Genomic DNA, 14,393 nt, shown 5'->3' with positions numbered 1-14,393 from the left:
AGCATTTCGACCCATGTTGACCGACTTGCCAAGCAACCCGGGTGTTTAGCAGCTCGGCTTGGCTCGGCTCGGCTGCAGTGTGAAAAAGACAACCCGCGTCGTCTCAGGTTTCACGCGACCTTCCCGTTGCATCCTGATTTTGTCACTGTGCCGCCTGTCAGGCTTCGCCTGTAGCTTCATCGGTTCCCGTCCAGACGAGCCAAAAACTCCATCCTCCTTTGCTGCATTACCGCTCGGACATTTTCCAATCTGCGCCGAGTTTGTATGCTTTGCAAAAGTGACAACATTGCAATTCACACAATTCAACGCTAACGTTCGACTCGGCGACATCCATATTGTTGTTTGTTTACATCTCAGTGTGCCGGCGCACGTTTATGTGGAATGATGACGTTGTCAGCGTGATGACGTACGAGAGAGAAAAACACAGGCACGCAGCCCTCACAGCAGGAGTTCAAACCCGGGTCTTCTGGAAGCTTGAATGCGCCCTAATGCCGAGCAAACGCGGATTGACACGTGTTTTTCAGTGTGAAAAGAGTATAGTTGAGCAAACACCTGGCAACTCCTGAGCTCCTGCGGTTGGTGATGACACATAGATGACCTGTGATAACATGTAACATGTTTATGCTATTGGCTCAGAGATCCTAACAGATACTGAACTCGCTGGAATGCACATGTTATGGATAATTTGGACCCAATAACATTTTCAAAATAACTAATTACCTTGACCTTAATCAACTTACCTTTGACCTTCACCTCCTTAAAATTATTGTCTCTTGCAGCTTTCAGATTAAAATGTCAGATCAAGATGTTCCCATTATAGGCCGACTCATCACAATGTATTTCGATGAAATTCTAAAATAACACAGAAATATTAATAGCTTGTGTTTTTCCTCAGTTCGTTCCACAGCTTCAGCATGGAACACCCACAGGAACTAAATCGAAGTGTAAATAAGTAGACTTTACTGGAGTAGAACGCCTTTATTGTAACTGTTCAACATAGATGAGTTTGCCAGCAGCGACCGTAGGGTTGGCCCCGGCCTTCCCGGATCCCTCAGCAGAACGAGTAAGGGATTTGATTAAGATCAAACGTAAGAAACCAAAAGCACATGGTTACTCGAGTGAGGTTCCTCACATAATTACAAAATAATTCAGCAGCAGCATCTTTCGACCCAACTGACAGACCACAAATTTAGTTTGCATGAGATAAATAAAGAGAGAAAGGTTTGTTTTGTTCCTGCCAACTATCTGTAAAACACTTTTAATAACTGAATATATATTATTCAGGGGTCATGCCAGGTTACGCAAGATATTTTTCTGTTTTTTTTCCTAACATGAATGTTTTTGATTTCTTTGAATTGGTACTTATCAAACGGTGGTTGTGTATATTGTATTGAAATCACAAAATTTTCATGGTTTGCTTTTGCAATTCGTTTATAATGTTTTGCCATTAAGGTATAAGTTGAAAAAATAAATTGGAAAAAAGTAGTCAAATATTTGTGGTCACAGCTTATTTGGGTGCCCCCTAGTGGCCATGAAAAAACATTCAAATTCAAAATTCATTCATCCATTTTCTTCTGCTTCTCCTATTAAGAGTCGTGGGGGGGGGGGGGGGGGCCTGGAGCCTATCCCAGCAGCCTTCAGGCGAGAGGTGGGGTTCACCCTGGACGACACACAGAAAGATCCTGCGTCTGAGCCGGGAACCTTCTTGCTGTGAGGCGACAGTGCTAACCACTGCACCACCGTGCCGCCAGATGTGACCACATGTATAGATATTAGAATCAATAAACATGTACAATGAGTGCTGGGATGATTCTTCTGCTTATCCTGTTAAGAGTCATGGGGGGGCTGGAGCCTGTCCCAGCAGCCTTCCAACTTTCTTGCCGGGAGGCGACAGCGCTAACCACTGCACCACCATGCCACCCTAAATTCAAAATTATTTTTGTGAAAAATACCCCATTAAATTATTGAATTCTGTCCCAGTTTTTCAAAAGCAAACCCTTGGTAAACAATTAACTACCTCAGAGCAACATGATATGCGCTTTCTTGGAATCAGGTTCATGTGAGGAGATATCTATAGCCTGAGCTGAAAGGTAAAGTTTTTGCGAATAGGTTCCAGATCTATGAGGAAATGACCCGCGCCATCTCAATTCACATTGTACACCTCCCAGTCAAACCCCCACATGGAAAGTGTGTCTCAGACCTTAGACACGGTCACGGTGACACACTGTATTTTACAGTTGCATTTTGAAAGATTCATCATTAATCATTTCCAGTGTCAGTCAAACACAAGAGGGGAAACTGGTCACAGCTTGGTGGGACCAGTCTATGTCATCATTAAACGTGAATAAAAGTGCTCTAAACTATTCGTAGCACTGACATCATGTCTCTCATGAGGATGATGAATAAAAACATGTTGAATGTGCTCAGGAAAAGATGGAAAAACAGCATCATGTTGACTGGTTTAGGAGTAATGTAACTACTGTCATTGCCTTTAAATACAGGATTAATGTCTTATAAGTTTTAGCCAGGAAATATGTCTCATAGAATGAAGCACAGAAGAAAAAAAAAAGAATTCTGAAAAATGTCATGACATTCATCATATTATATATATTTATTATTATATTGTGTAAAGGAGTACTTCCTGCAACCTTCCTGCACTGGCCCTAATTAAAGCTGCAAGCAGCGATGAGTTGGACCCTTGAATATCATGATGGATTTGCTTTTCAGCAAATTTTCTATAATTTCATTTGCCAGATGCTTTTGTCCAAAGCAAAGTACAACACAAGATTTTATACCTAAATAAACACTTCCATTGTCCACGTGAAGAAGCTAAACTTAACTTCATTAATTTGTATATCTAGTCTTACATTAAAGCGTTAATTTCCCTGTTTTTGGTTATTTTGGCTTTATTTTGTTGACAAAAAGCTAATGTGGCTGCAGTTGCTTACCAACACATCCGGGAGACAGAGCGCTTCCTGCGCGATGTGCAGAATGATGAATGAGTTAATCAGCAGGAAGCCGGGGCTCCTAGAGAATCAGAGGTCCCTGATGGTTTGAGCATGAAAAGAGTGTGAATCATATTCTGTGGTCGTAACAGTTACCAGATCTCAAACCCAGATGGACTCCTGTGGGAGATGTTGACTCTTCGCTCTCCTCCGGCATCAAACCACATTTCTTTGCAATCGCTTGTGTTAACAAAGTGTGAGATTACACGCATCTGCAGTTTATGGAAAATGTCAGCTTCTTTTTCTGAGGGACAGGATTGAGCGTCCATCCAAAAGGCATTACTTGTTCTTAACTTGGTCAGCCAGTTTGTGTGTTGTGATACACAACATCGCCAATAATGGCTCTAAAATTTTGTAATAAAATCGGATTATTGTCTGATGTTGTAATTTCAATATGATTTCTTTTAAGGGAATGTTTATTTTTACATTTTTATTGCCATTTTGTGAAGATCTGTATTCAAGAAAGACGTTTTGTAGACTGGATGTTTACACAACCACACTGTGGTATTCTGACACAAATATTTCACTGTTGCGCAGCTTGAAAATTTCAGGAAGCAACATTGCAATCCTGATTAAATCTATAATAATTGCACAGCTGTAACATCAACATAAAGTGACAACTTCTGCATGGGGGGAGCTCGGTGCAACTGGATGCCACCAGTAGTCCTTGCAGCAGGTGACCCTGGAGTATTGTCAAGAGCACCTTGACATCTCCAAATTTAGGTTAACAGTTTAAATGGTTAAAATTGTCTAAAGGCCAGTTTAGACCAAAGATGCAGTACAAGACAAGTTTAATCTAACAAAGCACTTGTCTGCAATAGTCTCAAACCTTACAGTTTAATGGAAAGTGTATTGTTTAGATCCAGCTTCGACCTGTCAAGGGTGAACCCCGCCTCTCACCCGTAGCCGCTGGGATAGGCTCCAGCCCCCCCCCCCCCCGGCGACCCTTAAAAGGAATAAGCGGAAGACAATCGATGGATGGATGGATGGATGGATGGGTTTTAGTCTCGTTTGAAGGTTGTTGTTTTTTTTGCCTAAAAAAAGGTTTCCGAAAATTAGGAGATGGAAGCATATTTACTGAGTAAATTCTGACATGCAAACATTAAACTCATGTGATGGCTGTTTCTGCTGACGGTGTCTTTCTGGTTTCGCCATAATATTACAGCTAACCACAATGACAGATACGTGTGGACCGATGAGATCAAAATATTCCTTGGCCTCCTCCACAAAAAAAAACACATAATAATAATGTTTATATTGCCAGGGCAACAACTGGTTTTGTTTCTGTTCTGTAACCACCACATCTTCTACTTTTTGTTTTAGCCATGTCAGGGTACGTTGCCTATACCGCCATCTTCTGACAAAACTAGTGTAGTCTACAGGCTCCAACCACTTGATGGAAATGCGCTTAAATTCTTTTTTTTTCCTTCTTTTTTTTTGTTGCAAAATTACCAAAAATTCACTCCCTATGAGATGGAAACCAGTTAATATTTCAGTTGATGCAGCAGAAGTTTGTTTTGAGGCAAACTTTTTCCTTAGGGTACTGATTTTTAAGGTGGCGCTTGCTAGCATTCTCAGCTAGGCTACATGTTTGCTAACTTAACATCACTTCAAAAAAGTCTTGATGAATGCAGCTTTAAGCAGCTGAATGATTTGCCGCATGATTTGTCTTTGTGTATTTTTATATTCACCCCTTAAGAGGGAAAATATTGGTATATTTGCCTTTTTTCCTTTTTTGTTTCAACCAGCTCATTTCTCCTGTTCTTATTTTTTTTCCAAATTTAACTCTTTTTTTCTGTCATAGTCAAATTATTGTTTCATTCTTATTTTCTCCTGTATTCTACCCGTTACAGTTACAGCCACAAACTTAAGAAGAATTTCCCAGAGCAGCATGTGGTGACTACTGCCCAGAAATGACGTGAGGTCTTCTCCACATATGTCGAACACGTTTCTGGGCAGTGCTGGTTTTATTGTTCAGACCACTGGGTGTAACTGTTACTACATTCTATCTCCACACGTACGTCACACAGTCAGAGGGACGGGCACATGCTGAGGATAATAGCGGATTGTTACTGGGGTGTTTTACTTCAATCCTTACAGGCTTCATATGCTAGCACGAGCATGTGTCCAGCTGAGGGAGGTACTGGTGTTTCTCTCTCTCTCTCTGGTGGTCTGACTCACATGTGCCAATATTAAATAAACTGATATCACTGGGGCAAAGAAGTGAAATGGAATTGGAGCGACAATCTTTTTTAGCAGTTACTCAAATGTTCCTGAAAGGAACGTGCCAGCTTTCTGGGAGTTATTCATCATTTTTAGAGCCAGATAAGCAGATAGATGCCCTGCCCTACCCTCTGTGAGCACAGAAGCTCAGTACCACCTGCCTGCGGTTCCAGAGGTAAATTTCCTATTCAGTTCCTCCTTTGACATCGATTTTGACTCCAGGAACCAAAACAACCAGCAGGCAGATCAATCGTGACAATAAAAAATTTAACTCTGTGCAAAAAGAACACATGCCATCAACAAAATGCACTCTAAATGACACAGATATGTGGGCGCAAAACATATTAGCAGCAGTCTCCAGCTGTACAAAAAACTGCTTCAACTCCACAACTTACCAGGTTAGGCCAAAAACTCTTCGGAGCAGGGCCCCCGAATACAGGGGTGAGTGAGACTCCTGCTGCAAATGGTCTTTTTTCAGCCATAAACAATCTGGAGAAGCTAGGATGACAAGCCATAGGCCCCATTTGTATCAACAGCAAACTCAATTACAATGGCAAGCAACTAAAACAGAATTAGCAAGTAGCAAACAGCATAAAAATGGTAGGAGACCTAATTCTACCACTGCTGGTGACTCAGTGGCTCAGTCTCAAGAGCCTCTTCATCAGACAGCTCATCCAGTTTTGGGCTTCCTGTTGGAACTTTGAAATATGCTGACAGCTCATGAGTTATATGTAAAAGCTACCACTGTTCCTTGTTGAATTTTGATTTTTAGGGCTCCACTTTAGAGCTTCTTTCCCAACATTAATAAAAATGTAGCTTTCGATTCTGGGATACAATTCAGCATAGGATAGGAAACATCAAAAACCCTGCATAAAACAGAAACTATGGATCAGACAATGAAGACATGATTTACCACTGAGAGCCTTTTATACACACTCACACATACACACTGTTACGCCCACCTCGATGGTCGGAAGCTGCCAGTGTATGAGTAAGAGTAAGACAGAGAGTGGGAATGCAAGAGGCACAGACACCAAATTACTGCTATAAACAATAATTTATTCATACAAACAGCATGAGACAGGGGGCAGAGACACAACACGTACCCACCCCCTGAGCTAGGCAGTGACGACTAAAGAAAAAGAAAAAAACTTCAAGAAAACTGAAGCTAAAGTTAAAAACTCAAAAACAACCCCAGAGCTAAAGCTCCTAGACTAAAGCCCCAGTTTGTACTACTTTTGGCAGCCTGAATGTAGAGAAGTCCTTGACCAGCGCCTTCACTATAGACGATGATGCTTGGTCTTTCCTCACTAGGATTTTCAGTGCCCTGCCATGTTTCTACTGACAGTCAGTGTGTGGTTGTGTGCATGCATGTGGATGTGTGTGTGTGTGTGTGTGTGGGGGGGGGGGGGTGCATGCATGCATGTATGTGGTCATGTGGGTTGGGAGGGGCGGGTTCTTAACATTTATTGTATTGCTTTGTATTGTATTTGCTGTTGATTGTTTTTATTTTTGTGAAGCACTTTGTGTTGCAATTTTATTGTATGAAGGGTGCTCTATAAATAAAGTTTGATTTGATATGATGTTATCTTTCCAGGTGGAATTGCTTTGGGGTATCTAGTAGCTACACACATCATCGTCAGCAATTACTGATACCATTCATACTACTACCACTCCTTGTTTTTGGTAGGAGGCCTACACAGTCATTCAGGAAGTGCTCAAAAGCCTCGCCGAAAGTGGTGATCAGAAGAAGGGGGGGGGGGCCTTAATAACCTGGTTTGGCTTGCCAGCCAGTTGACAAGTGTGACAAGTCCTACAGACCTGCAATGTCTTTGAGCAAGCCTGCCCCTGGGCCTCAATGAGGCTCTCATGAGTCATAGGCAGATTTTCTGAGTTCAACATTGTCTCTTGCTTTAGCTTAAGCTTAGCCTTAGTGTTTCTACCGTCTTCAGAAGTGCAACGAGAATCAGAGGGCAGAGGTGCGTTGTCACACAGACTGTCTGCAAACACAGTGTCAGATAAATCAATCACCTTCCCCAGTTTGTGAGCCTGTGCGCATGTTACTGTGCACACAGGACACGTCAGGGTAGCTCAGCTCAGCTCAAGGATGTCTGGTTGGGAAACATCAGGCTGATCTAACACTTCCTGGATAGGGAGAACCTTTCCTCCAGCATTATCGTTATCTGACAGAAAGCTCACACCTCGCATTTGTAGCACCGACTGAACACCAACTGAGAAAACACCACTCACTAAGTCGCAAGTCAGACTCACCAGATGCAAAGGCACAGAAACATAACTCATGCCTGTCCCTTGGACTATTCCACTCGAGCCACACGACAACTCTTCAGATAAAGGACAGAAATAGGACAAAGAGTTTTTGAAGTCTTGCATCGGGAAAAACTGACTAAAGAGATTCAATATCAGATACCTCACTAGGTGTCAAACCAATCGTAGAACAAGGTCTTCTTTTCACGGGCAAACTCTACAACAGTCTTATCAGGAGACATTTTGTGAGCACGACATCTTTGTCTGTAGCCCTCAGGCAGACTGTAGGTGCGAAACACAGCTGCTTTAAACATGGAATAATTTAGACTGTCCCTCAGAGGCATTTTGTTCATCGGCTCATGGGCTTTGCCGGTCAATTTGCTCTGTAGCAAAGGCACTCAGGAGTCTTCCGGCCATTTAAAGGTGGTAGCAACTCTTTCAAAGGACTCCAAACAATAGTCCACCTCGGATTCCTGAAATGGAGGGACCAAGGGCACTTGCCAACTGGCATCAAAGAAGGAATAGCTGGGAACATCTGGCAGCAGACCACTAGGAAACTGAGAAACAGCTAAAACTGCTATACTCTCGAGTTTTTTAATCTTCAGCTCGACCTCAAGCTTTTTAATCTCAAGAGCATGTTCAGCCTCTAGCTCTGGTTTTCTCATAGCTTCCTTGTGCCTGTATTTGGCGTCTTTCCCTTTCCTATTGGCCTCTGGCTAAATGGGCTAGACCAACCCTCAAACAGGGACTAACACAGCTGTCAGACAGAGCCTTAACCTACGGGATAAGACCAAGCTACAACAGAACAAAAATCTCAGAGCTGCCACCTCTCGGTTGCGCAGTTCAGGTTAGGGTTCCCGGGTTGGTGGGAGTTCCCAAGCAAAGATTAATTCAGTAAGATCATCCACATGTAAACTGTTTGAAAAAAAGGAGTGAAAAAAAAAGAGTCTCAGGAAGACAGATCTTATGGCAGAGGCCAAAACTTTATGGTGAGATGAGTGAGCAACTCTCGCAGCGCAGCCATTTTTTTTTTATAATTTTTTTTTTTCCAGGAGCTTCCACAATGACAGCCTGACAGGCGGCACAGTGACAAAATCAAAATGCGACAAGAGGGTAGATCTACGTCAACAGGTGATATCGCGGGAAACCTGAGACAACGCGGGTTAAAATGCAGAGTCGACCCTTTCAGAGAGCCCAAACAACCATGTTCATCTGCGTTTTTGATGCAGAGTGAAAGAGGCTTTAGAGCAGGGGTGTCAAACTGGTCCAGTAAAGGGCCGGTGTGGCTGCAGGTTTTCATTCCAACCAAGCAAAAGCAACACCTGATCCAACCAATGAGCTGTGTGGACACAGCTTGGTTGATTTAAGTAGATTCAGGTGTTGCTTTTGTTCAGTTGGAATGAAAACCTGCAGCCACACCGGCCCTTTACTGGACCAGTTTGACACCCCTGCTTTAGAGAAACCAAACAAATGAGCTCAGATGAGGTGTGTATGGGGTGTGGGCTGAGTGCAGTGCCAGCTGCATACAATTCAGGTAATTAACTGCAAACAAGACACTGGACGGGGTCTACTGAGAGACGAGAAAAAAAGGAGAATTACTAAATAAAACCACAAGGGGGAGACAAACAACAGGCAAACAGGACTACACTGTAGGAGTTGTTTTAGGACAACACATGAAAACATGCACGTATTTTAAATGGATAGATATATTGAAGAGGTTCAAAGCTCGACCATGAATGAGCATCACGCACAACTTCAGCTGAGATGTATGATAGAAAATACTTTTTAATCTGTGTTAAATCCATGAGGTGGCAGAGCGGACTCAGCTCTGTAAGTGTGATGTACGCCCATCCAGCCAAACTTCCTAGGCCGATTGAGGTGAACTTTAAAACGTTAGAGAAATTTCATCCCTGGAAAAGGGCAGCTCATAGGAGGGAGTAAGAAATATTCCTAGTTAAATAGTCAAGGGAGTGGTTGAGTAGGACAGTACCTGATACCTCTTTTCCCCGAGACACAGGTCATGCAGCTGTGTTGACATTAATTAATTACAAACCTTTAATAAACCACTGGAGGATTTAGGAGTGTCTTAACTGTGAGATGTGTCTTTTTTTATGAAAGGCTTTCTCTTTATGTGCAAATGGAAGCACAAGAAGCAAGAGAACAGATTCACACATCACCTTCAGGACTGCTGTGGATGAAGGGACCTTCAAAAGCCTCTACAGGCCTCATGAAGACCCTGGTTTCAGCCACATTAGCACCTTATTTTTTGTATTTCCGCCCATCGCGGGGGGGCTGGAGCCTATCCCAGTGGGCGAGAGGCGGGGTTCACCCTGGACAGGTCACCAGTCCATCACAGGGCCAACACATAGAGACAGACAACCATTCACTCTCACAGTCACACCTACGTATCAATCAGCCTCGTCCCGTCTTGATGTCTTTGGACTGTGGGAGGAAGCTGGAGTACCAGAGAGAACCTACACAGGCTGTGGCTGTGTCCACTAGGTGGCAGTACAAGCCAGGACAAACAGACTCTCTGTGTACAAGCCAGAATTGTAACTGCCGTAGCTTCACTTTACCCATCCATCCATTTTCTGTACTGCTTATCCATTAAGTGTTGTGGGGGGCTGGAGCCCATCCAAGCTGTCATTGGCAAGAGGCTGGGTTCACCCTGGATGGGTCTCCAGTCCATTGCTGGGCCTCCAGCCTTCGGAAGTGAGGATCGAACCAGCAACCCTTCGGTTGCTGGACGGTCACTCTACCTCTGAGCCTTCACTTTCCCATTTCTTTATATACTGTACGTATAAATCAAAAAAATGTTTGACAGAGAATTAATAGAAAGAATATTTAGCATTTCAAGTATTCACAAAGAGATTTCTTGACCCCACAAAGTCATTTGTCCCCCCTCCAGCATCACTTTGAGTACAGAAAAACAAGACATGTATATTTAGCTTAAGGCTAATGGAGACTGACAGCTAAATTGTCAAAAAAAGTCTGTTTATAAACTATCTAAACTATTCTGTTTTAATCAACATCTTTCTTACCAGCTGTATGCTGAATAACCACTTTGATCTGAGCTAAAACTAACCAATCACAACACCTCTGGTTGGCCCCTGATTCGCAGTGGCACTGAGCACAACTATCAGGTGAACCAGCTTCCTCACCCTTGTTCAACTTGTCTAGTGCCGCACTTAAAGCGTTATAAGGTGTTAAAGGCGTTTACAACTTGATAAAGAAGATGTGGTGCTCGACTGCTTGTCTGTTGTTAGCCATCGGTCACCACGAGCTTCAAGCTAAATATGTGTGATTTGATCTGTCTGCTTTCTAGAATCACAACAAAGTGATGCTGAGGTGAGGGAAACATCTTTGGGGGATCAAAACGCCCAGTCCTGAGTATCTGAAAGGCAAAATGCAAATTTTAGGGTGAGGTATCATTTTAACTGCTGAAAATGTAAATGTAAATGTAGTGAAAGCACAGCAGCACCCCAAGTATTCCTACATACAGCACTCCACCCTTCACTCACTTGTCAGTTACATTGGGGGAAACTTTTAGAAAATAAGGCCTGGTGAAATTATGGCTGACTTACAAAGGTGTGGACCAAAAGTGCCCAGAAGTGATTTATGAGCAATAACGTCATTTAGTATTTCGAAGGTGTTTTTAGACTTGTGTAATTTTCTGTAATTCACCTGTTAGATCATCCACTTCACGTCATTTAACTGTTGCAGGTCGACAGTAGCTGCATTCATCGACATGAGGTCAAAGGTCAGCGTGCTGTGATTTGTACTTGAACGGAGCTTTTGGGATGCAAATAAGACATAAACGAGGACAGGTGATATCAAAAGGAGGCATGTGGACGCCGACAGAGACGCCCATGAATTTCTGTCCAAGCATTTATCCCCAAATAGAGGTTCATGCTAAAAAATAGAGTTTGTTGTCCCTTAAGAATGTGACAGATGATGAAGATAAATGACAGGTCACAAAGTTTGTAAAGGTGAGTATGAACTTAAAAGTCTGAACTGATATTGTGACTAGTACAACCTGCATTTGCTTGCTTCAAAGTGCAAATTCACAAAAAAAAAAAAAAAGTGCGTCAGCAAAAATCTTTATTCATTAGACTTTAAAGTGATACACTGCCTGGAGGGTTATGGTGCTCCCTGGTGGTCACTGACCTCCTTCTGATTGGTAAATGGACTCCATTTATACAGCGCTTTTCGACCTCAGCGGCACTCAAAGCGCTCCACGGTGTCATCTCATTCACGACACACTGATGGTGAAGGTTGCCATGCAAGCCACCAACCTTCTCATGAGGAACAATCCTGGATTCACTATCTTGCTCAAGGACACTTCAACATGGTCACCAGGGGTGAGGATTGAACCAGTGACCCTTCAGTTTCTAGACGGCCATGTTACCTCTGAGCCATGCTGCCCACAGAATGGGAGAAATATCTTTTCAAGACATAAAATAATTACTTCTCAGATTTCTAAGGATTTAAATAATAGATATCCAATTAAAAACTTAAACTTCAATTAAAAACTGCAAAATATTTGAGCTTTTTTTAAAATGCCAAATGCACGACCTGTTCTTTTCTGTCAGAGAGCATCTTGATCATCAAGTGACTGAACTGTCAGCAGCTGAATGAGAGCAGGTTTGTAACCGGAGGTTCAGCCTGGTTTACGTTTATGCTGAAGCTGTAGAAGAAGAAGGAGTCAATCAGTTTTTGCTGAAAGCTGCAGTTTAGAGGACACAAAGCAGAAAAAAATGAGTTTATATTGATGTTTTCTGAAGTGTTTTATTGAAAAGTCTGTGATTTATATGTGTGGATTTCAAGCCGTGAGTCTCTGCGAAATTTGATGTTCCCACAATGACAAAAAAGATTCTTGATTCTTGATTCTTGAAATGTATCAGGGAAGTTTTTGAATGACCTCAAACAAGTCCAGAAGAGGAAGAGAAACTTTAATTTGAGAAGTTAAAGAAATGACCTGATCTAGTGGAAAAAGCTTCTCTCAGACGGGTGTGAGGGGTGAGAACACTAGGAGACAGTATGATCTCAGCTGTCTGTCCCTCACACACGCACGCACGCACGCACACACACACACACACACACACACACACACACACACACACACTTCAGGGGAATTTAGACAGACATTTATTTACTGGAGAAATACCCTGACCAGTTAGTTGCATAACTTTAACCACTCACCCAAAAATAAGCAGTTTTTAACAAGCGGGGACTCGGCTTTTGTCCCAAATGCACAAGTAAACCCAGATTAACTGGTCTTTAGTCAAGGGGGGCAGAGACAAAGACGCAGAGAGGGAGAGAGGGACTTTTAATAGCATGTTAGCTTTTGCAAATGGTTGTCTGTCTCTATGTGTTGGATATATGATGGACTGGCAACCTGTCCAGGATGAACCCCGCCTCTCGCCTGAAGGCTGCTGGGAGAGGCTCCAGCCCCCCGCCCCCCCCCCCCCCATGACCCTAAATAGGATAAGTGGAAGAAAATGGATGGATGGATGAGGTAAACAATACTTCATTTCTAAAATTTCACATCAATGACTGTTTTATCGATGGATGATAAAACAGTCAAACAGGGAAACTGTTACTTACCTGAATATTGTTAAATGACAAGTAGGCACTTAATCGTATTCAATAAAAAGTGGTTAATCACAGAAATACTTGTCAGATAGATTATGTGTCTGAAAAAGTGCTCTTTGTATAAAATGTTCAGCTTATTTACCCTAAAACAAAGGAATTGAGGGGGAGACCAAATCAGAAAGAAGTTCTCCACCAGTCCAGCCAGTAGAGCCCTGATGGTTTCTGAATGAACGTTTCCTGTGACTCATCTTGACCATGCGTTAAAATGTCTGTTCATTGTCCTCTTTCTGTTCACATGAGACCAGGCTGGAGAGGAGTGGAATCAAGCACCAAAACGTGACGGAGGTGTGCAGGTTTAGGTGCTCCCCTCCACCTGCACAACACCCACAAGTCAACGTTCACGATGCAGCGGAAATATTCGGATTTGTTTCCATCCTGAATTTGTGAACGGCACAAATCACATCTTGTCTTTGCATTTCTGATCGCCGGTCGCTTCCGTGTGTGACCTCAGTCTGACCGATTTTACACCACCCAAGACTAACACTCGTGACAGTTCCGTGCTGCAGGAGCTGAGGGTGCGCGACGATGGTCAGCGGAGCAACAAAGAAGCGCCAATCTAACAAATTAGTAGCAAAAGAACGAGGCCGCCGCGTCGGAATTATATTTCACCTTTTGTTGGTTTTGTTTCAGCCTTCGCCCAGCAAAATCATCGTGGTTACAAGTGTGGGAGATTCACACTGGAATCTTTTACATGAGGGGGATAATCGAACAAAATAATCACATCTAAAGAATAAAATCAATATTAAGGCTTGCAATGTGAATGTCGCCTAAATTTCTCCTTTTAGAGATGAGACGCAACCTCTAACACCCATTAAAAAAAACAACAACAACTGAAGAAATAAAGGTCCTCCTGGCTTCATGACAACACGCAGTCGCGAAGAAAGATCTGATCTTAAAATATTGGTATTTCCAACACACACCTACTTGTGAGCCTGCAGTAATTCTTAACAATTATAGTCATATTTCAGTGATTAATTTTTTTAGGTAGCCAAGTAGTGATATTTAAAACTCGTTTATTACATTAATTTTAAACTTCCAATAAGCTTAATATTATATTCAAGTCATTTCTTTCTTTAAATCTTTTCAAGCCTTTTTGTATTATTTCTGCACATAAGTATAGCATATATTGTCTAGCACATCTTATGCATTTTTGGGTGAAATATGTGAAAGATTACTTGTGTGGAAAATTGTGAATTTGTCTTTATACATTGTATATATGGATGAGATCTAGAGTAACATTTGAAT

This window comes from Aulostomus chinensis, chromosome 12, assembly GCF_037954235.1.
Source record: "Aulostomus chinensis isolate RoL2024-O1b breed Wild chromosome 12, RoL_Achi_v1.0, whole genome shotgun sequence".
In the NCBI taxonomy this organism is placed as follows: Eukaryota; Metazoa; Chordata; class Actinopteri; order Syngnathiformes; family Aulostomidae; genus Aulostomus; species Aulostomus chinensis.
The sequence above is the reverse complement of the archived record's forward strand: the minus strand, read 5'-3'. Positions refer to the sequence as shown.